Raw genomic sequence first — 17,500 nt, forward strand, 5'->3', positions numbered from 1 at the left:
TGTCCGTCTGTTTATTTGTCAGCTTTGGCGAGACACGGGTGCTTGTGTATTAGCGTGAGCGTTTTTTATTCTGATCAGGAACAGTTTAACAAGTCCGCAAAGGATCGAGGAAAGGTTTATCGCCAGCTGAAAAGAGACACAGCGCTTCGGCTGTGGAGACTTGTTCGGCTGGCGTTCGGAGAGTCGCGTTTTTCAGAATTGTATTGAGATCGTTTTCCACAGAGCTCAGATGTCAAAGCACAGCAGCAGCTCTCCACAGCGATCCTCTATAGCGCCCTTTCTCCCGCAGCTCCGTCCTCATTGGAAGGAAGCAAGAGTGAAAGGCTGAAGTGAAATAGAGCGGGGACGAAGGCAGTGAAGAGAGAGAACGTGGGAAGAAGAGAAAAACGCAAGGGAAAAAAAGCAGCGTCGTAAAAGAGGTGACGGAGCTGTCCTCTCAATAAGAAGGGTGCCAGCGAGCCTTGCTCTTGCTTACGGCCACACCCCCTTGAGCACGCCTGATCTCGTCTGATCTCGGAAGCTAAACAGGGATGGGCCTGGTTAGTACTTGGATGGGAGACCGCCTGGGAATACCAGGTGCTGTACGCTTTTAAGCGCAGGAGGCGCCCTATCCCCGCTCGCTCGCTCATTCCCCTGTTCACACGTGCAGTGCGGCTTGTCCGTCTGTTTATTTGTCAGCTTTGGCGAGACACGGGTGCTTGTGTATTAGCGTGAGCGTTTTTTATTCTGATCAGGAACAGTTTAACAAGTCTGCAAAGGATCGAGGAAAGGTTTATCACCAGCTGAAAAGAGACACAGCGCTTCGGCTGTGGAGACTTGTTCGGCTGGCGTTCGGAGAGTCGCGTTTTTCAGAATTGTATTGAGATCGTTTTCCACAGAGCTCAGATGTCAAAGCACAGCAGCAGCTCTCCACAGCGATCCTCTATAGCGCCCTTTCTCCCGCAGCTCCGTCCTCATTGGAAGGAAGCAAGAGTGAAAGGCTGAAGTGAAATAGAGCGGGGACGAAGGCAGTGAAGAGAGAGAACGTGGGAAGAAGAGAAAAACGCAAGGGAAAAAAAGCAGCGTCGTAAAAGAGGTGACGGAGCTGTCCTCTCAATAAGAAGGGTGCCAGCGAGCCTTGCTCTCGCTTACGGCCACACCCCCTTGAGCACGCCTGATCTCGTCTGAACTCGGAAGCTAAACAGGGATGGGCCTGGTTAGTACTTGGATGGGAGACCGCCTGGGAATACCAGGTGCTGTAAGCTTTTAAGCGCAGGAGGCGCCCTATCCCCGCTCGCTCGCTCATTCCCCTGTTCACACGTGCAGTGCGGCTTGTCCGTCTGTTTATTTGTCAGCTTTGGCGAGACACGGGTGCTTGTGTATTAGCGTGAGCGTTTTTTATTCTGATCAGGAACAGTTTAACAAGTCCGCAAAGAATCGAGGGAAGGTTTATCGCCAGCTGAATAGAGACACAGCGCTTCGGCTGTGGAGACTTGTTCGGCTGGCGTTCGGAGAGTCGCGTTTTTCAGAATTGTATTGAGATCGTTTTCCACAGAGCTCAGATGTCAAAGCACAGCAGCAGCTCTCCACAGCGATCCTCTATAGCGCCCTTTCTCCCGCAGCTCCGTCCTCATTGGAAGGAAGCAAGAGTGAAAGGCTGAAGTGAAATAGAGCGGGGACGAAGGCAGTGAAGAGAGAGAACGTGGGAAGAAGAGAAAAACGCAAGGGAAAAAAAGCAGCGTCGTAAAAGAGGTGACGGAGCTGTCCTCTCAATAAGAAGGGTGCCAGCGAGCCTTGCTCTCGCTTACGGCCACACCCCCTTGAGCACGCCTGATCTCGTCTGATCTCGGAAGCTAAACAGGGATGGGCCTGGTTAGTACTTGGATGGGAGACCGCCTGGGAATACCAGGTGCTGCAAGCTCTTAAGCGCAGGAGGCGCCCTATCCTCGCTCGCTCGCTCATTCCCCTGTTCACACGTGCAGTGCGGCTTGTCCGTCTGTTTATTTGTCAGCTTTGGCGAGACACGGGTGCTTGTGTATTAGCGTGAGCGTTTTTTATTCTGATCAGGAACAGTTTTACAAGTCCGCAAAGGATCGAGGAAAGGTTTATCGCCAGCTGAAAAGAGACACAGCGCTTCGGCTGTGGAGACTTGTTCGGCTGGCGTTCGGAGAGTCGCGTTTTTCAGAATTGTATTGAGATCGTTTTCCACAGAGCTCAGATGTCAAAGCACAGCAGCAGCTCTCCACAGCGATCCTCTATAGCGCCCTTTCTCCCGCAGCTCCGTCCTCATTGGAAGGAAGCAAGAGTGAAAGGCTGAAGTGAAATAGAGCGGGGACGAAGGCAGTGAAGAGAGAGAACGTGGGAAGAAGAGAAAAACGCAAGGGAAAAAAAGCAGCGTCGTAAAAGAGGTGACGGAGCTGTCCTCTCAATAAGAAGGGTGCCAGCGAGCCTTTGCTCTCGCTTACGGCCACACCCCCTTGAGCACACCTGATCTCGTCTGATCTCGGAAGCTAAACAGGGATGGGCCTGGTTAGTACTTGGATGGGAGACCGCCTGGGAATACCAGGTGCTGTAAGCTTTTAAGCGCAGGAGGCGCCCTATCCCCGCTCGCTCGCTCATTCCCCTGTTCACACGTGCAGTGCGGCTTGTCCGTCTGTTTATTTGTCAGCTTTGGCGAGACACGGGTGCTTGTGTATTAGCGTGAGCGTTTTTTATTCTGATCAGGAACAGTTTTACAAGTCCGCAAAGGATCGAAGAAAGGTTTATCGCCAGCTGAAAAGAGACACAGCGCTTCGGCTGTGGAGACTTGTTCGGCTGGCGTTCGGAGAGTCGCGTTTTTCAGAATTGTATTGAGATCGTTTTCCACAGAACTCAGATGTCAAAGCACAGCAGCAGCTCTCCACAGCGATCCTCTATAGCGCCCTTTCTCCCGCAGCTCCGTCCTCATTGGAAGGAAGCAAGAGTGAAAGGCTGAAGTGAAATAGAGCGGGGACGAAGGCAGTGAAGAGAGAGAACGTGGGAAGAAGAGAAAAACGCAAGGGAAAAAGAGCAGCGTCGTAAAAGAGGTGACGGAGCTGTCCTCTCAATAAGAAGGGTGCCAGCGAGCATTGCTCTCGCTTACGGCCACAACCCCTTGAGCATGCCTGATCTCATCTGATCTCGGAAGCTAAACAGGGATGGGCCTGGTTAGTACTTGGATGGGAGACCGCCTGGGAATACCAGGTGCTGTAAGCTTTTAAGCGCAGGAGGCGCCCTATCCCCGCTCGCTCGCTCATTCCCCTGTTCACACGTGCAGTGCGGCTTGTCCGTCTGTTTATTTGTCAGCTTTGGCGAGACGCGGGTGCTTGTGTATTAGCGTGAGCGTTTTTTATTCTGATCATGAACAGTTTTACAAGTCCGCAAAGGATCGAGGAAAGGTTTATCGCCAGCTGAAAAGAGACACAGCGCTTCGGCTGTGGAGACTTGTTCGGCTGGCGTTCGGAGAGTCGCGTTTTTCAGAATTGTATTGAGATCGTTTTCCACAGAGCTCAGATGTCAAAGCACAGCAGCAGCTCTCCACAGCGATCCTCTATAGCGCCCTTTCTCCCGCAGCTCCGTCCTCATTGGAAGGAAGCAAGAGTGAAAGGCTGAAGTGAAATAGAGCGGGGACGAAGGCAGTGAAGAGAGAGAACGTGGGAAGAAGAGAAAAACGCAAGGGAAAAAAAGCAGCGTCGTAAAAGAGGTGACGGAGCTGTCCTCTCAATAAGAAGGGTGCCAGCGAGCCTTGCTCTCGCTTACGGCCACACCCCCTTGAGCACGCCTGATCTCGTCTGATCTCGGAAGCTAAACAGGGATGGGCCTGGTTAGTACTTGGATGGGAGACCGCCTGGGAATACCAGGTGCTGTAAGCTTTTAAGCGCAGGAGGCGCCCTATCCCCGCTCGCTCGCTCATTCCCCTGTTCACACGTGCAGTGCGGCTTGTCCGTCTGTTTATTTGTCAGCTTTGGCGAGACACGGGTGCTTGTGTATTAGCGTGAGCGTTTTTTATTCTGATCAGGAACAGTTTAACAAGTCCGCAAAGGATCGAGGAAAGGTTTATCGCCAGCTGAAAAGAGACACAGCACTTCGGCTGTGGAGACTTGTTCGGCTGGCGTTCGGAGAGTCAAGTTTTTCAGAATTGTATTGAGATCGTTTTCAACAGAGCTCAGATGTCAAAGCACAGCAGCAGCTCTCCACAGCGATCCTCTATAGCGCCCTTTCTCCCGCAGCTCCGTCCTCATTGGAAGGAAGCAAGAGTGAAAGGCTGAAGTGAAATAGAGCGGGGATGAAGGCAGTGAAGAGAGAGAACGTGGGAAGAAGAGAAAAACGCAAGGGAAAAAAAGCAGCGTCGTAAAAGAGGTGACGGAGCTGTCCTCTCAATAAGAAGGGTGCCAGCGAGCCTTCCTCTCGCTTACGGCCACACCCCCTTGAGCACGCCTGATCTCGTCTGATTTCGGAAGCTAAACAGGGATGGGCCTGGTTAGTACTTGGATGGGAGACCGCCTGGGAATACCAGGTGCTGTAAGCTTTTAAGCGCAGGAGGCGCCCTATCCCCGCTCGCTCGCTCATTCCCCTGTTCACACGTGCAGTGCGGATTGTCCGTCTGTTTATTTGTCAGCTTTGGCGAGACACGGGTGTTTGTGTATTAGCGTGAGCGTTTTTTATTCTGATCATGAACAGTTTAACAAGTCCGCAAAGGATCGAGGAAAGGTTTATCGCCAGCTGAAAAGAGACACAGCGCTTCGGCTGTGGAGACTTGTTCGGCTGGCGTTCGGAGAGTCGCGTTTTTCAGAACTGTATTGAGATCGTTTTCCACAGAGCTCAGATGTCAAAGCACAGCAGCAGCTCTCCACAGCGATCCTCTATAGCGCCCTTTCTCCCGCAGCTCCGTCCTCATTGGAAGGAAGCAAGAGTGAAAGGCTGAAGTGAAATAGAGCGGGGACGAAGGCAGTGAAGAGAGAGAACGTGGGAAGAAGAGAAAAACGCAAGGGAAAAAGAGCAGCGTCATAAAAGAGGTGACGGAGCTGTCCTCTCAATAAGAAGGGTGCCAGCGAGCCTCGCTCTCGCTTACGGCCACACCCCCTTGAGCACGCCTGATCTCGTCTGATCTCGGAAGCTAAATAGGGATGGGCCTGGTTAGTACTTGGATGGGAGACCGCCTGGGAATACCAGGTGCTGTAAGCTTTTAAGCGCAGGAGGCGCCCTATCCCCGCTCGCTCGCTCATTCCCCTGTTCACACGTGCAGTGCGGCTTGTCCGTCTGTTTATTTGTCAGCTTTGGCGAGACACGGGTGCTTGTGTATTAGCGTGAGCGTTTTTTATTCTGATCAGGAACAGTTTTACAAGTCCGCAAAGGATCGAGGAAAGGTTTATCGCTAGCTGAAAAGTGACACAGCGCTTCGGCTGTGGAGACTTGTTCGGCTGGCGTTCGGAGGGTCGCGTTTTTCAGAATTGTATTGAGATCGTTTTCCACAGAGCTCAGATGTCAAAGCACAGCAGCAGCTCTCCACAACGATCCTCTATAGCGCCCTTTCTCCCGCAGCTCCGTCCTCATTGGAAGGAAGCAAGAGTGAAAGGCTGAAGTGAAATAGAGCGGGGACGAAGGCAGTGAAGAGAGAGAACGTGGGAAGAAGAGAAAAACGCAAGGGAAAAAGAGCAGCGTCATAAAAGAGGTGACGGAGCTGTCCTCTCAATAAGAAGGGTGCCAGCGAGCCTTGCTCTCGCTTACGGCCACACCCCCTTGAGCACGCCTGATCTCGTCTGATCTCTGAAGCTAAACAGGGATGGGCCTGGTTAGTACTTGGATGGGAGACCGCCTGGGAATACCAGGTGCTGTAAGCTTTTAAGCGCAGGAGGCGCCCTATCCCCGCTCGCTCGCTCATTCCCCTGTTCACACGTGCAGTGCGGCTTGTCCGTCTGTTTATTTGTCAGCTTTGGCGAGACACGGGTGCTTGTGTATTAGCGTGAGCGTTTTTTATTCTGATCAGGAACAGTTTTACAAGTCCGCAAAGGATCGAGGAAAGGTTTATCGCCAGCTGAAAAGAGACACAGCGCTTCGGCTGTGGAGACTTGTTCGGCTGGCGTTCGGAGAGTCGCGTTTTTCAGAATTGTATTGAGATCGTTTTCCACAGAGCTCAGATGTCAAAGCACAGCAGCAGCTCTCCACAGCGATCCTCTATAGCGCCCTTTCTCCCGCAGCTCCGTCCTCATTGGAAGGAAGCAAGAGTGAAAGGCTGAAGTGAAATAGAGCGGGGACGAAGGCAGTGAAGAGAGAGAACGTGGGAAGAAGAGAAAAACGCAAGGGAAAAAAAGCAGCGTCGTAAAAGAGGTGACGGAGCTGTCCTCTCAATAAGAAGGGTGCCAGCGAGCCTTGCTCTCGCTTATGGCCACACCCCCTTGAGCACGCCTGATCTCGTCTGATCTCGGAAGCTAAACAGGGATGGGCCTGGTTAGTACTTGGATGGGAGACCGCCTGGGAATCCCAGGTGCTGTAAGCTTTTAAGCGCAGGAGGCGCCCTATCCCCGCTCGCTCGCTCATTCCCCTGTTCACACGTGCAGTGCGGCTTGTCCGTCTGTTTATTTGTCAGCTTTGGCGAGACACGGGTGCTTGTGTATTAGCGTGAGCGTTTTTTATTCTGATCAGGAACAGTTTTACAAGTCCGCAAAGGATCGAGGAATGGTTTATCGCCAGCTGAAAAGAGACACAGCGCTTCGGCTGTGGAGACTTGTTCGGCTGGCGTTCGGAGAGTCGCGTTTTTCAGAATTGTATTGAGATCGTTTTCCACAGAGCTCAGATGTCAAAGCACAGCAGCAGCTCTCCACAGCGATCCTCTATAGCGCCCTTTCTCCCGCAGCTCCGTCCTCATTGGAAGGAAGCAAGAGTGAAAGGCTGAAGTGAAATAGAGCGGGGATGAAGGCAGTGAAGAGAGAGAACGTGGGAAGAAGAGAAAAACGCAAGGGAAAAAAAGCAGCGTCGTAAAAGAGGTGACGGAGATGTCCTCTCAATAAGAAGGGTGCCAGCGAGCCTTGCTCTCGCTTACGGCCACACCCCCTTGAGCACGCCTGGTCTCGTCTGATCTCGGAAGCTAAACAGGGATGGGCCTGGTTAGTACTTGGATGGGAGACCGCCTGGGAATACCAGGTGCTGTAAGCTTTTTAGCGCAGGAGGCGCCCTATCCCCGCTCGCTCGCTCATTACCCTGTTCATACGTGCAGTGCGGCTTGTCCGTCTGTTTATTTGTCAGCTTTGGCGAGACACGGGTGCTTGTGTATTAGCGTGAGCGTTTTTTATTCTGATCAGGAACAGTTTAACAAGTCCGCAAAGGATCGAGGAAAGGTTTATCGCCAGCTGAAAAGAGACACAGCGCTTCGGCTGTGGAGACTTGTTCGGCTGGCGTTCGGAGAGTCGCGTTTTTCAGAATTGTATTGAGATCGTTTTCCACAGAGCTCAGATGTCAAAGCACAGCAGCAGCTCTCCACAGCGATCCTCTATAGCGCCCTTTCTCCCGCAGCTCCGTCCTCATTGGAAGGAAGCAAGAGTGAAAGGCTGAAGTGAAATAGAGCGGGGACGAAGGCAGTGAAGAGAGAGAACGTGGGAAGAAGAGAAAAACGCAAGGGAAAAAAAGCAGCGTCGTAAAAGAGGTGACGGAGCTGTCCTCTCAATAAGAAGGGTGCCAGCGAGCCTTGCTCTCGCTTACGGCCACACCCCCTTGAGCACGCCTGATCTCGTCTGATCTCGGAAGCTAAACAGGGATGGGCCTGGTTAGTACTTGGATGGGAGACCGCCTGGGAATACCAGGTGCTGTAAGCTTTTAAGCGCAGGAGGCGCCCTATCCCCGCTCGCTCGCTCATTCCCCTGTTCACACGTGCAGTGCGGCTTGTCCGTCTGTTTATTTGTCAGCTTTGGCGAGACACGGGTGCTTGTGTATTAGCGTGAGCGTTTTTTATTCTGATCAGGAACAGTTTAACAAGTCCGCAAAGGATCGAGGAAAGGTTTATCGCCAGCTGAAAAGAGACACAACGCTTCGGCTGTGGAGACTTGTTCGGCTGGCGTTCGGAGAGTCGCGTTTTTCAGAATTGTATTGAGATCGTTTTCCACAGAGCTCAGATGTCAAAGCACAGCAGCAGCTCTCCACAGCGATCCTCTATAGCGCCCTTTCTCCCGCAGCTCCGTCCTCATTGGAAGGAAGCAAGAGTGAAAGGCTGAAGTGAAATAGAGCGGGGACGAAGGCAGTGAAGAGAGAGAACGTGGGAAGAAGAGAAAAACGCAAGGGAAAAAAAGCAGCGTCGTAAAAGAGGTGACGGAGCTGTCCTCTCAATAAGAAGGGTGCCAGCGAGCCTTGCTCTTGCTTACGGCCACACCCCCTTGAGCACGCCTGATCTCGTCTGATCTCGGAAGCTAAACAGGGATGGGCCTGGTTAGTACTTGGATGGGAGACCGCCTGGGAATACCAGGTGCTGTAAGCTTTTAAGCGCAGGAGGCGCCCTATCCCCGCTCGCTCGCTCATTCCCCTGTTCACACGTGCAGTGCGGCTTGTCCGTCTGTTTATTTGTCAGCTTTGGCGAGACACGGGTGCTTGTGTATTAGCGTGAGCGTTTTTTATTCTGATCAGGAACAGTTTAACAAGTCCGCAAAGAATCGAGGAAAGGTTTATCGCCAGCTGAAAAGAGACACAGCGCTTCGGCTGTGGAGACTTGTTCGGCTGGCGTTCGGAGAGTCGCGTTTTTCAGAATTGTATTGAGATCGTTTTCCACAGAGCTCAGATGTCAAAGCACAGCAGCAGCTCTCCACAGCGATCCTCTATAGCGCCCTTTCTCCCGCAGCTCCGTCCTCATTGGAAGGAAGCAAAAGTGAAAGGCTGAAGTGAAATAGAGCAGGGACGAAGGCAGTGAAGAGAGAGAACGTGGGAAGAAGAGAAAAACGCAAGGGAAAAAAAGCAGCGTCGAAAAAGAGGTGACGGAGCTGTCCTCTCAATAAGAAGGGTGCCAGCGAACCTTGCTCTCGCTTACGGCCACACCCCCTTGAGCACGCCTGATCTCGTCTGATCTCGGAAGCTAAACAGGGATGGGCCTGGTTAGTACTTGGATGGGAGACCGCCTGGGAATCCCAGGTGCTGTAAGCTTTTAAGCGCAGGAGGCGCCCTATCCCCGCTCGCTCGCTCATTCCCCTGTTCACACGTGCAGTGCGGCTTGTCCGTCTGTTTATTTGTCAGCTTTGGCGAGACACGGGTGCTTGTGTATTAGCGTGAGCGTTTTTTATTCTGATCAGGAACAGTTTTACAAGTCCGCAAAGGATCGAGGAAAGGTTTATCGCCAGCTGAAAAGAGACACAGCACTTCGGCTGTGGAGACTTGTTCGGCTGGCGTTCGGAGAGTCGCGTTTCTCAGAATTGTATTGAGATCGTTTTCCTCAGAGCTCAGATGTCAAAGCACAGCAGCAGCTCTCCACAGCGATCCTCTATAGCGCCCTTTCTCCCGCAGCTCCGTCCTCATTGGAAGGAAGCAAGAGTGAAAGGCTGAAGTGAAATAGAGCGGGGACGAAGGCAGTGAAGAGAGAGAACGTGGGAAGAAGAGAAAAACGCAAGGGAAAAAAAGCAGCGTCGTAAAAGAGGTGACGGAGCTGTCCTCTCAATAAGAAGGGTGCCAGCGAGCCCTGCTCTCGCTTACGGCCACACCCCCTTGAGCACACCTGATCTCGGAAGGTAAACAGGGATGGGCCTGGTTAGTACTTGGATGGGAGACCGCCTGGGAATACCAGGTGCTGTAAGCTTTTAAGCGCAGGAGGCGCCCTATCCCCGCTCGCTCGCTCATTCCCCTGTTCACACGTGCAGTGCGGCTTGTCCGTCTGTTTATTTGTCAGCTTTGGCGAGACACGGGTGCTTGTGTATTAGCGTGAGCGTTTTTTATTCTGATCAGGAACAGTTTAACAAGTCCGCAAAGAATCGAGGGAAGGTTTATCGCCAGCTGAATAGAGACACAGCGCTTCGGCTGTGGACACTTGTTCGGCTGGCGTTCGGAGAGTCGCGTTTTTCAGAATTGTATTGAGATCGTTTTCCACAGAGCTCAGATGTCAAAGCACAGCAGCAGCTCTCCACAGCGATCCTCTATAGCGCCCTTTCTCCCGCAGCTCCGTCCTCATTGGAAGGAAGCAAGAGTGAAAGGCTGAAGTGAAATAGAGCGGGGACGAAGGCAGTGAAGAGAGAGAACGTGGGAAGAAGAGAAAAACGCAAGGGAAAAAAAGCAGCGTCGTAAAAGAGGTGACGGAGCTGTCCTCTCAATAAGAAGGGTGCCAGCGAGCCTTGCTCTCGCTTACGGCCACACCCCCTTGAGCACGCCTGATCTCGTCTGATCTCGGAAGCTAAACAGGGATGGGCCTGGTTAGTACTTGGATGGGAGACCCCCTGGGAATACCAGGTGCTGTAAGCTTTTAAGCGCAGGAGGCGCCCTATCCCCGCTCGCTCGCTCATTCCCCTGTTCACACGTGCAGTGCGGCTTGTCCGTCTGTTTATTTGTCAGCTTTGGCGAGACACGGGTGCTTGTGTATTAGCGTGAGCGTTTTTTATTCTGATCAGGAACAGTTTAACAAGTCCGCAAAGAATCGAGGGAAGGTTTATCGCCAGCTGAATAGAGACACAGCGCTTCGGCTGTGGAGACTTGTTCGGCTGGCGTTCGGAGAGTCGCGTTTTTCAGAATTGTATTGAGATCGTTTTCCACAGAGCTCAGATGTCAAAGCACAGCAGCAGCTCTCCACAGCGATCCTCTATAGCGCCCTTTCTCCCGCAGCTCCGTCCTCATTGGAAGGAAGCAAGAGTGAAAGGCTGAAGTGAAATAGAGCGGGGACGAAGGCAGTGAAGAGAGAGAACGTGGGAAGAAGAGAAAAACGCAAGGGAAAAAAAGCAGCGTCGTAAAAGAGGTGACGGAGCTGTCCTCTCAATAAGAAGGGTGCCAGCGAGCATTGCTCTCGCTTACGGCCACACCCCCTTGAGCACGCCTGATCTCGTCTGATCTCGGAAGCTAAACAGGGTTGGGCCTGGTTAGTACTTGGATGGGAGACCGCCTGGGAATACCAGGTGCTGCAAGCTTTTAAGCGCAGGAGGCGCCCTATCCCCGCTCGCTCGCTCATTCCCCTGTTCACACGTGCAGTGCGGCTTGTCCGTCTGTTTATTTGTCAGCTTTGGCGAGACACGGGTGCTTGTGTATTAGCGTGAGCGTTTTTTATTCTGATCAGGAACAGTTTTACAAGTCCGCAAAGGATCGAGGAAAGGTTTATCGCCAGCTGAAAACAGACACAGCGCTTCGGCTGTGGAGACTTGTTCGGCTGGCGTTCGGAGAGTCGCGTTTTTCAGAATTGTATTGAGATCGTTTTCCACAGAGCTCAGATGTCAAAGCACAGCAGCAGCTCTCCACAGCGATCCTCTATAGCGCCCTTTCTCCCGCAGCTCCGTCCTCATTGGAAGGAAGCAAGAGTGAAAGGCTGAAGTGAAATAGAGCGGGGACGAAGGCAGTGAAGAGAGAGAACGTGGGAAGAAGAGAAAAACGCAAGGGAAAAAAAGCAGCGTCGTAAAAGAGGTGACGGAGCTGTCCTCTCAATAAGAAGGGTGCCAGCGAGCCTTGCTTTCGCTTACGGCCACACCCCCTTGAGCACACCTGATCTCGTCTGATCTCGGAAGCTAAACAGGGATGGGCCTGGTTAGTACTTGGATGGAAGACCGCCTGGGAATACCAGGTGCTGTAAGCTTTTAAGCGCAGGAGGCGCCCTATCCCCGCTCGCTCGCTCATTCCCCTGTTCACACGTGCAGTGCGGCTTGTCCGTCTGTTTATTTGTCAGCTTTGGCGAGACACGGGTGCTTGTGTATTAGCGTGAGCGTTTTTTATTCTGATCAGGAACAGTTTTACAAGTCCGCAAAGGATCGAGGAAAGGTTTATCGCCAGCTGAAAAGAGACACAGCGCTTCGGCTGTGGAGACTTGTTCGGCTGGCGTTCGGAGAGTCGCGTTTTTCAGAATTGTATTGAGATCGTTTTCCACAGAGCTCAGATGTCAAAGCACAGCAGCAGCTCTCCACAGCGATCCTCTATAGCGCCCTTTCTCCCGCAGCTCCGTCCTCATTGGAAGGAAGCAAGAGTGAAAGGCTGAAGTGAAATAGAGCGGGGACGAAGGCAGTGAAGAGAGAGAACGTGGGAAGAAGAGAAAAACGCAAGGGAAAAAAAGCAGCGTCGTAAAAGAGGTGACGGAGCTGTCCTCTCAATAAGAAGGGTGCCAGCGAGCCTTGCTCTCGCTTACGGCCACACCCCCTTGAGCACGCCTGATCTCGTCTGATCTCGGAAGCTAAACAGGGATGGGCCTGGTTAGTACTTGGATGGGAGACCGCCTGGGAATACCAGGTGCTGCAAGCTTTTAAGCGCAGGAGGCGCCCTATCCCCGCTCGCTCGCTCGCTCATTCCCCTGTTCACACGTGCAGTGCGGCTTGTCCGTCTGTTTATTTGTCAGCTTTGGCGAGACACGGGTGCTTGTGTATTAGCGTGAGCGTTTTTTATTCTGATCAGGAACAGTTTAACAAGTCCGCAAAGAATCGAGGGAAGGTTTATCGCCAGCTGAATAGAGACACAGCGCTTCGGCTGTGGAGACTTGTTCGGCTGGCGTTCGGAGAGTCGCATTTTTCAGAATTGTATTGAGATCGTTTTCCACAGAGCTCAGATGTCAAAGCACAGCAGCAGCTCTCCACAGCGATCCTCTATAGCGCCCTTTCTCCCGCAGCTCCGTCCTCATTGGAAGGAAGCAAGAGTGAAAGGCTGAAGTGAAATAGAGCGGGGACGAAGGCAGTGAAGAGAGAGAACGTGGGAAGAAGAGAAAAACGCAAGGGAAAAAAAGCAGCTTCGTAAAAGAGGTGACGGAGCTGTCCTCTCAATAAGAAGGGTGCCAGCGAGCCTTGCTCTCGCTTACGGCCACACCCCCTTGAGCACGCCTGATCTCGTCTGATCTTGGAAGCTAAACAGGGATGGGCCTGGTTAGTACTTGGATGGGAGACCGCCTGGGAATACCAGGTGCTGTAAACTTTTAAGCGCAGGAGGCGCCCTATCCCCGCTCGCTCGCTCATTCCCCTGTTCACACGTGCAGTGCGGCTTGTCCGTCTGTTTATTTGTCAGCTTTGGCGAGACACGGGTGCTTGTGTATTAGCGTGAGCGTTTTTTATTCTGATCAGGAACAGTTTAACAAGTCCGCAAAGAATCGAGGAAAGGTTTATCGCCAGCTGAAAAGAGACACAGCGCTTCGGCTGTGGAGACTTGTTCGGCTGGCGTTCGGAGAGTCGCGTTTTTCAGAATTGTATTGAGATCGTTTTCCACAGAGCTCAGATGTCAAAGCACAGCAGCAGCTCTCCACAGCGATCCTCTATAGCGCCCTTTCTCCCGCAGCTCCGTCCTCATTGGAAGGAAGCAAGAGTGAAAGGCTGAAGTGAAATAGAGCGGGGACGAAGGCAGTGAAGAGAGAGAACGTGGGAAGAAGAGAAAAACGCAAGGGAAAAAGAGCAGCGTCATAAAAGAGGTGACGGAGCTGTCCTCTCAATAAGAAGGGTGCCAGCGAGCCTTGCTCTCGCTTACGGCCACACCCCCTTGAGCACGCCTGATCTCATCTGATCTTGGAAGCTAAACAGGGATGGGCCTGGTTAGTACTTGGATGGGAGACCGCCTGGGAATACCAGGTGCTGTAAGCTTTTAAGCGCAGGAGGCGCCCTATCCCCGCTCGCATGCTCATTCTCCTGTTCACACGTGCAGTGCGGCTTGTCCGTCTGTTTATTTGTCAGCTTTGGCGAGACACGGGTGCTTGTGTATTAGCGTGAGCGTTTTTTATTCTGATCAGGAACAGTTTTACAAGTCCGCAAAGGATCGAGGAAAGGTTTATCGCCAGCTGAAAAGAGACACAGCGCTTCGGCTGTGGAGACTTGTTCGGCTGGCGTTCGGAGAGTCGCGTTTTTCAGAATTGTATTGAGATCGTTTTCCACAGAGCTCAGATGTCAAAGCACAGCAGCAGCTCTCCACAGCGATCCTCTATAGCGCCCTTTCTCCCGCAGCTCCGTCCTCATTGGAAGGAAGCAACAGTGAAAGGCTGAAGTGAAATAGAGCAGGGACGAAGGCAGTGAAGAGAGAGAACGTGGGAAGAAGAGAAAAACGCAAGGGAAAAAAAGCAGCGTCGCAAAAGAGGTGACGGAGCTGTCCTCTCAATAAGAAGGGTGCCAGCGAGCCTTGCTCTCGCTTACGGCCACACCCCCTTGAGCACGCCTGATCTCGTCTGATCTCGGAAGCTAAACAGGGATGGGCCTGGTTAGTACTTGGATGGGAGACCGCCTGGGAATACCAGGTGCTGTAAGCTTTTAAGCGCAGGAGGCGCCCTATCCCCGCTCGCTCGCTCATTCCCCTGTTCACACGTGCAGTGCGGCTTGTCCGTCTGTTTATTTGTCAGCTTTGGCGAGACACGGGTGCTTGTGTATTAGCGTGAGCGTTTTTTATTCTGATCAGGAACAGTTTTACAAGTCCGCAAAGGATCGAGGAAAGGTTTATCGCCAGCTGAAAAGAGACACAGCGCTTCGGCTGTGGAGACTTGTTCGGCTGGCGTTCGGAGAGTCGCGTTTTTCAGAATTGTATTGAGATCGTTTTCCACAGAGCTCAGATGTCAAAGCACAGCAGCAGCTCTCCACAGCGATCCTCTATAGCGCCCTTTCTCCCGCAGCTCCGTCCTCATTGGAAGGAAGCAAGAGTGAAAGGCTGAAGTGAAATAGAGCGGGGACGAAGGCAGTGAAGAGAGAGAACGTGGGAAGAAGAGAAAAACGCAAGGGAAAAAAGCAGCGTCGTAAAAGAGGTGACGGAGCTGTCCTCTCAATAAGAAGGGTGCCAGCGAGCCTTGCTCTCGCTTATGGCCACACCCCCTTGAGCACGCCTGATCTCGTCTGATCTCGGAAGCTAAACAGGGATGGGCCTGGTTAGTACTTGGATGGGAGATCGCCTGGGAATACCAGGTGCTGTAAGCTTTTAAGCGCAGGAGGCGCCCTATCCCCGCTCGCTCGCTCATTCCCCTGTTCACACGTGCAGTGCGGCTTGTCCGTCTGTTTATTTGTCAGCTTTGGCGAGACACGGGTGCTTGTGTATTAGCGTGAGCGTTTTTTATTCTGATCAGGAACAGTTTTACAAGTCCGCAAAGGATCGAGGAATGGTTTATCGCCAGCTGAAAAGAGAAACAGCGCTTCGGCTGTGGAGACTTGTTCGGCTGGCGTTCGGAGAGTCGCGTTTTTCAGAATTGTATTGAGATCGTTTTCCACAGAGCTCAGATGTCAAAGCACAGCAGCAGCTCTCCACAGCAATCCTCTATAGCGCCCTTTCTCCCGCAGCTCCGTCCTCATTGGAAGGAAGCAAGAGTGAAAGGCTGAAGTGAAATAGAGCAGGGACGAAGGCAGTGAAGAGAGAGAACGTGGGAAGAAGAGAAAAACGCAAGGGAAAAAATGCAGCGTCGTAAAAGAGGTGACGGAGCTGTCCTCTCAATAAGAAGGGTGCCAGCGAGCCTTGCTCTCGCTTATGGCCACACCCCCTTGAGCACGCCTGATCTCGTCTGATCTCGGAAGCTAAACAGGGATGGGCTTGGTTAGTACTTGGATGGGGGACCGCCTGGGAATACCAGGTGCTGTAAGCTTTTAAGCGCAGGAGGCGCCCTATCCCCGCTCGCTCGCTCATTCCCCTGTTCACACGTGCAGTGCGGCTTGTCCGTCTGTTTATTTTTCAGCTTTGGCGAGACACGGGTGCTTGTGTATTAGCGTGAGCGTTTTTTATTCTGATCAGGAACAGTTTTACAAGTCCGCAAAGGATCGAAGAAAGGTTTATCGCCAGCTGAAAAGAGACACAGCGCTTCGGCTGTGGAGACTTGTTCGGCTGGCGTTCGGAGAGTCGCGTTTTTCAGAATTGTATTGAGATCGTTTTCCACAGAACTCAGATGTCAAAGCACAGCAGCAGCTCTCCACAGCGATCCTCTATAGCGCCCTTTCTCCCGCAGCTCCGTCCTCATTGGAAGGAAGCAAGAGTGAAAGGCTGAAGTGAAATAGAGCGGGGACGAAGGCAGTGAAGAGAGAGAACGTGGAAAGAAGAGAAAAACGCAAGGGAAAAAAAGCAGCGTCGTAAAAGAGGTGACGGAGCTGTCCTCTCAATAAGAAGGGTGCCAGCGAGCCTTGCTCTCGCTTACGGCCACACCCCCTTGAGCACGCCTGATCTCATCTGATCTTGGAAGCTAAACAGGGATGGGCCTGGTTAGTACTTGGATGGGAGACCGCCTGGGAATACCAGGTGCTGTAAGCTTTTAAGCGCAGGAGGCGCCCTATCCCCGCTCGCATGCTCATTCCCCTGTTCACACGTGCAGTGCGGCTTGTCCGTCTGTTTATTTGTCAGCTTTGGCGAGACACGGGTGCTTGTGTATTAGCGTGAGCGTTTTTTATTCTGATCAGGAACAGTTTTACAAGTCCGCAAAGGATCGAGGAAAGGTTTATCGCCAGCTGAAAAGAGACACAGCGCTTCGGCTGTGGAGACTTGTTCGGCTGGCGTTCGGAGAGTCGCGTTTTTCAGAATTGTATTGAGATCGTTTTCCACAGAGCTCAGATGTCAAAGCACAGCAGCAGCTCTCCACAGCGATCCTCTATAGCGCCCTTTCTCCCGCAGCTCCGTCCTCATTGGAAGGAAGCAACAGTGAAAGGCTGAAGTGAAATAGAGCAGGGACGAAGGCAGTGAAGAGAGAGAACGTGGGAAGAAGAGAAAAACGCAAGGGAAAAAAAGCAGCGTCGCAAAAGAGGTGACGGAGCTGTCCTCTCAATAAGAAGGGTGCCAGCGAGCCTTGCTCTCGCTTACGGCCACACCCCCTTGAGCACGCCTGATCTCGTCTGATCTCGGAAGCTAAACAGGGATGGGCCTGGTTAGTACTTGGATGGGAGACCGCCTGGGAATACCAGGTGCTGTAAGCTTTTAAGCGCAGGAGGCGCCCTATCCCCGCTCGCTCGCTCATTCCCCTGTTCACACGTGCAGTGCGGCTTGTCCGTCTGTTTATTTGTCAGCTTTGGCGAGACACGGGTGCTTGTGTATTAGCGTGAGCGTTTTTTATTCTGATCAGGAACAGTTTTACAAGTCCGCAAAGGATCGAGGAAAGGTTTATCGCCAGCTGAAAAGAGACACAGCGCTTCGGCTGTGGAGACTTGTTCGGCTGGCGTTCGGAGAGTCGCGTTTTTCAGAATTGTATTGAGATCGTTTTCCACAGAGCTCAGATGTCAAAGCACAGCAGCAGCTCTCCACAGCGATCCTCTATAGCGCCCTTTCTCCCGCAGCTCCGTCCTCATTGGAAGGAAGCAAGAGTGAAAGGCTGAAGTGAAATAGAGCGGGGACGAAGGCAGTGAAGAGAGAGAACGTGGGAAGAAGAGAAAAACGCAAGGGAAAAAAGCAGCGTCGTAAAAGAGGTGACGGAGCTGTCCTCTCAATAAGAAGGGTG

General features: G+C 52.4%; 14 non-coding genes and 12 pseudogenes across 14 annotated transcripts; all 26 read left to right on the forward strand.

Moving 5' to 3' along the window:
- The first annotated feature begins 469 nt into the window (after positions 1-469).
- LOC148667630 (5S ribosomal RNA) lies at positions 470-588 on the forward strand (annotated as a pseudogene).
- A 537-nt stretch (positions 589-1,125) lies between these two features.
- LOC148667631 (5S ribosomal RNA) lies at positions 1,126-1,244 on the forward strand. The gene has a single exon (XR_015939147.1). It is a non-coding gene; the product is annotated as a 5S ribosomal RNA (ribosomal RNA).
- Positions 1,245-1,781: 537 nt separating this feature from the next.
- On the forward strand, positions 1,782-1,900 carry LOC148667632 (5S ribosomal RNA; annotated as a pseudogene).
- A 538-nt stretch (positions 1,901-2,438) lies between these two features.
- Positions 2,439-2,557, forward strand: LOC148667633 (5S ribosomal RNA). Its single transcript, XR_015938742.1, has one exon. It is a non-coding gene; the product is annotated as a 5S ribosomal RNA (ribosomal RNA).
- A 537-nt stretch (positions 2,558-3,094) lies between these two features.
- Positions 3,095-3,213, forward strand: LOC148667634 (5S ribosomal RNA; annotated as a pseudogene).
- Positions 3,214-3,750: 537 nt separating this feature from the next.
- LOC148667635 (5S ribosomal RNA) lies at positions 3,751-3,869 on the forward strand. Its single transcript, XR_015937416.1, has one exon. It is a non-coding gene; the product is annotated as a 5S ribosomal RNA (ribosomal RNA).
- Positions 3,870-4,406: 537 nt separating this feature from the next.
- Positions 4,407-4,525, forward strand: LOC148667636 (5S ribosomal RNA; annotated as a pseudogene).
- A 537-nt stretch (positions 4,526-5,062) lies between these two features.
- Positions 5,063-5,181, forward strand: LOC148667637 (5S ribosomal RNA; annotated as a pseudogene).
- Positions 5,182-5,718: 537 nt separating this feature from the next.
- Positions 5,719-5,837, forward strand: LOC148667638 (5S ribosomal RNA). Its single transcript, XR_015938354.1, has one exon. It is a non-coding gene; the product is annotated as a 5S ribosomal RNA (ribosomal RNA).
- Positions 5,838-6,374: 537 nt separating this feature from the next.
- LOC148667639 (5S ribosomal RNA) lies at positions 6,375-6,493 on the forward strand. The gene has a single exon (XR_015938563.1). It is a non-coding gene; the product is annotated as a 5S ribosomal RNA (ribosomal RNA).
- Positions 6,494-7,030: 537 nt separating this feature from the next.
- On the forward strand, positions 7,031-7,149 carry LOC148667640 (5S ribosomal RNA; annotated as a pseudogene).
- Positions 7,150-7,686: 537 nt separating this feature from the next.
- On the forward strand, positions 7,687-7,805 carry LOC148667641 (5S ribosomal RNA). The gene has a single exon (XR_015937417.1). It is a non-coding gene; the product is annotated as a 5S ribosomal RNA (ribosomal RNA).
- A 537-nt stretch (positions 7,806-8,342) lies between these two features.
- LOC148667642 (5S ribosomal RNA) lies at positions 8,343-8,461 on the forward strand. Its single transcript, XR_015937418.1, has one exon. It is a non-coding gene; the product is annotated as a 5S ribosomal RNA (ribosomal RNA).
- A 537-nt stretch (positions 8,462-8,998) lies between these two features.
- On the forward strand, positions 8,999-9,117 carry LOC148667643 (5S ribosomal RNA). Its single transcript, XR_015938172.1, has one exon. It is a non-coding gene; the product is annotated as a 5S ribosomal RNA (ribosomal RNA).
- Positions 9,118-9,654: 537 nt separating this feature from the next.
- Positions 9,655-9,763, forward strand: LOC148667644 (5S ribosomal RNA; annotated as a pseudogene).
- Positions 9,764-10,300: 537 nt separating this feature from the next.
- LOC148667645 (5S ribosomal RNA) lies at positions 10,301-10,419 on the forward strand. Its single transcript, XR_015937264.1, has one exon. It is a non-coding gene; the product is annotated as a 5S ribosomal RNA (ribosomal RNA).
- A 537-nt stretch (positions 10,420-10,956) lies between these two features.
- LOC148667646 (5S ribosomal RNA) lies at positions 10,957-11,075 on the forward strand (annotated as a pseudogene).
- A 537-nt stretch (positions 11,076-11,612) lies between these two features.
- Positions 11,613-11,731, forward strand: LOC148667647 (5S ribosomal RNA). Its single transcript, XR_015938043.1, has one exon. It is a non-coding gene; the product is annotated as a 5S ribosomal RNA (ribosomal RNA).
- Positions 11,732-12,268: 537 nt separating this feature from the next.
- Positions 12,269-12,387, forward strand: LOC148667648 (5S ribosomal RNA; annotated as a pseudogene).
- Positions 12,388-12,928: 541 nt separating this feature from the next.
- On the forward strand, positions 12,929-13,047 carry LOC148667649 (5S ribosomal RNA; annotated as a pseudogene).
- Positions 13,048-13,584: 537 nt separating this feature from the next.
- Positions 13,585-13,703, forward strand: LOC148667650 (5S ribosomal RNA). Its single transcript, XR_015938542.1, has one exon. It is a non-coding gene; the product is annotated as a 5S ribosomal RNA (ribosomal RNA).
- A 537-nt stretch (positions 13,704-14,240) lies between these two features.
- On the forward strand, positions 14,241-14,359 carry LOC148667651 (5S ribosomal RNA). The gene has a single exon (XR_015937419.1). It is a non-coding gene; the product is annotated as a 5S ribosomal RNA (ribosomal RNA).
- A 536-nt stretch (positions 14,360-14,895) lies between these two features.
- LOC148667652 (5S ribosomal RNA) lies at positions 14,896-15,014 on the forward strand (annotated as a pseudogene).
- A 537-nt stretch (positions 15,015-15,551) lies between these two features.
- LOC148667653 (5S ribosomal RNA) lies at positions 15,552-15,670 on the forward strand (annotated as a pseudogene).
- Positions 15,671-16,207: 537 nt separating this feature from the next.
- LOC148667654 (5S ribosomal RNA) lies at positions 16,208-16,326 on the forward strand. The gene has a single exon (XR_015938543.1). It is a non-coding gene; the product is annotated as a 5S ribosomal RNA (ribosomal RNA).
- Positions 16,327-16,863: 537 nt separating this feature from the next.
- Positions 16,864-16,982, forward strand: LOC148667655 (5S ribosomal RNA). Its single transcript, XR_015937421.1, has one exon. It is a non-coding gene; the product is annotated as a 5S ribosomal RNA (ribosomal RNA).
- The last annotated feature ends 518 nt before the right edge of the window (positions 16,983-17,500 follow it).

The sequence above is a fragment of the Lepisosteus platostomus genome, chromosome 5 (genome assembly GCF_059453375.1).
Source record: "Lepisosteus platostomus isolate fLepPlt1 chromosome 5, fLepPlt1.hap1, whole genome shotgun sequence".
Lineage (NCBI taxonomy): Eukaryota > Metazoa > Chordata > Actinopteri > Semionotiformes > Lepisosteidae > Lepisosteus > Lepisosteus platostomus.